The sequence below is a fragment of the Phytophthora infestans genome, genomic scaffold, assembly GCF_000142945.1.
Source record: "Phytophthora infestans T30-4 supercont1.48 genomic scaffold, whole genome shotgun sequence".
Taxonomy (NCBI): domain Eukaryota; phylum Oomycota; class Peronosporomycetes; order Peronosporales; family Peronosporaceae; genus Phytophthora; species Phytophthora infestans.
The window spans coordinates 477,223-480,105 of NW_003303711.1; positions in this window are offsets into that span (position 1 = coordinate 477,223).

Below are 2,883 nucleotides of genomic sequence, written 5' to 3' on the forward strand. Positions count from 1 at the left end.
CGAGACGAAGGAGGGAGAGGAGGGTGCTATCTCTGAGTCCCAGGAAGATCACGAATGACCTCGACCAACAGCAATGAGGACTTCTAAAGCTGCCCAGCGTGCACGTGGGGGCTCGGCGGTGGCAGGGAGCTGTCATAAACTCAAGATGGTATTGCCCTCCCGAGGAGAACGCTGGGGCTGGACTCTTTCCTAGAGCTTCTCGTCGCTCCTCGTGGCCTTGTGAGCGGTCACACCTCTAGGGGCACTTACGAACGTGCCCTTGTTCAGAAGGGAACGGTTGTTCGCTGACAGCTCGGTGTGTGCTTCTCGCGCCACACCGCATCCCCCTTAAAGGACTTTACGACTTGTCGTAAGAAGCCCGAGAATCGGGGTGGTCTCTATCCTCTTTGGGGATAAACCCTGGGTTTCTGACCGAGAATGTCCCACCTGGAGTTCTTGTGAGGACATGTTCTGAGCATGGGTGGAGTCTCTCAAGTACTCACCCACGGAGTTACGGGAACTCCATGAAGATCAGCTGCTGTCCCGCATCCTGGGACCAGTGGGATCTTCGTGTTCGGGTTGCCCACTTGGTCAGCAAGCGCATGCTGCAAGGGACATCCTGAAGCGTGCGGCTTCCAGCGCTCACGATGCGCGCGGGTACGGAGTGTATTCAACGTCCGTACCCCGTTCGGGCAAAAAGCCATAGACTACTTATGAAGCTGCCGCCGCTTCTGTTCCCAGATTGCGACAGCCTTCGGGCAGTCAATCAGGAGCCAATTGACGAGTTCTCGGAGCGGGCATAACCCCTCCATTTCACAAGGAGCTGTCGCTTACCGCGACGCCGTTGCTCCTGGAGGATCCGCTCCACGTGGAAGTGGACTTATCCATTCCGGTCAAGCAGGGGCGGAGGTGCCCTCGTACGAGTACGAGTACCCGGCGCCTCCCGAACGCCACGCTCGTCCGAGTGCTCCGACGGCGGGTCCGACACAGGGCCCTGAGGTTGACCGCCTCCGTAAACGTGTTCTCGTGCTTGAGATTGCACTTGGCCTTGGGACTGGCGGTGATGCTGCCGCCCAGGCCAGGAATCAGGGCGAGCTCGCTCGTCTTGCGGGCCGCCTACACCTGTTGGAGAGTGAAGTCGCGAGCCTGCATCTGCGGGCGGATCGCCGGGCCTCTTCGTCCGATCTGGACGAGGCCTTCCGCATGATCCGACGGATCGAGGCTCTGTTGCCACGCCCGGAGCCGCCTTCGACGCACTCACAGACGTACGCGTATGGTGCGTACCCGGCGTACTCAGCGTACTCGGCGTATGGCGCCGGGGTCCGTTCGTACGGAGCCCCTCCGGCGTACGGTCTTGACGCAGCGTTGCCGTTCCGACCGAGGCTTGGGTGCCTGCTCCGACGCCCCCGTCGACGTCTGTGACCGGCCCTTGCTTCGAGGAGCTAGGTCAAGGGGGGTCTGCGAGTCAGCAACCCCCTGCGGTTCAAACTACCGCTTAAGACATCCAGCATAGAACGTCGGGTGCGTCGTCATTGACTTATACAGGTCGATGGTGTACGACGCACCATGTCTGGCCAGGACTGCAAATGGTCCGATGAAGCAGTGCTTCAGCTTGTTGCTGCCGACAGAGCTGACAGTATCAAGAGGTAGGTTCCTCGTGTCTAGTAACACTAAGCCCCCCACTTTAAATACACTTAAGTTTCCTCTTCCATGTTTGTCGGAGTACTCCTTTTGTTTATCCTGGGCCGCTGCCATGGCATCGCGGACCCTGCTGACAACGCTCGGCTTGGTATCCATAAAGGATTCCACTTGTTTTCGCAGCGAAACTGGTCTCACATCCGAGACCTGGGAGGAAAGGGCTTTTCGAGCCTCTCCCCCACTTAGAATATAGGTGTCAGTGTCTCCTCGAAGAGTGAGAGGCACTCTGGGGTGCCGGAAGCCGTTCCAGTAGAGCGGCGTGAGCCTCGTGGACGCGTGCACCGCGTTGTTGAGCGCAAGCTCAGCAACTGGAAGCTGCGTCGACCACGTACGTGGTGCTGCCGCGCACACACTGCGCAGAGTGTCCTCGAGCACTCGATTGACGCGCTCTGTCTGGCCGTCTGTCTGCGGATGGTCCGCAGTGGACATCTGCAGACAAGTTCCCAGTAAAGGAAACAGCGTTTTCCAAAACGCAGCAGTGAACCGCGGGTCTCGGTCCGAGACAATCGTCTCCGGGAGACCGTGATAGCGGAACACGCCATCGACGAACAACCTTGCGGTTTGTTCGCCCGTAACAGTGACGGGAGCCGGAGCAAGATGTAACATTTTGCTCAGCCGACACACGAACACCAAATTCCGGTGTTGCCGTGTCCGTCGGCGGGAAGCCCAAAGATGAGTCAAGACTCATCGACTTCCAACAGTGGGCAGGCTGTGTGAGTGGAGCCGAAGGAGTGCCCTGGCGGGTTGGACCGGCTGGACATGTTTCGACATGTTCTTAGACGTACCCGGGCGAACCCATGTGTTACAGTGGGTTTCCACCAGAGAGGACTGAGAGACGAACAGAAGGGTTCTTCTCGCGGCCGAAGTGGCGCTTGAGAGGCGCGTCGTGGCCCTTCGGCGAGGGATATTAAACTTCAGATCCTCGTCGTTGGGTACGACCACCCGTGGAGATTCATTGGGCTCCAGCCGGTAATAGAGGAGTCCATCCTTCAACTCATATCGGTGGAGACGGGAGCGCTGTCGCGACGAAAGCTAGTCGGACTTCGCGCTCGTTCCTGCCGTGAGGAACTTGACTATAGGCGCGACCTTCTCATCGTCTCGATACGCCATGCGAATCCGATCATATAGATCCGTTGTCACCCGTGTGATGTGAGCCAGCTCGTAGTCAGGACGCCGAGAGAGGGCGTCCGCAAGCACGTTGAGCTT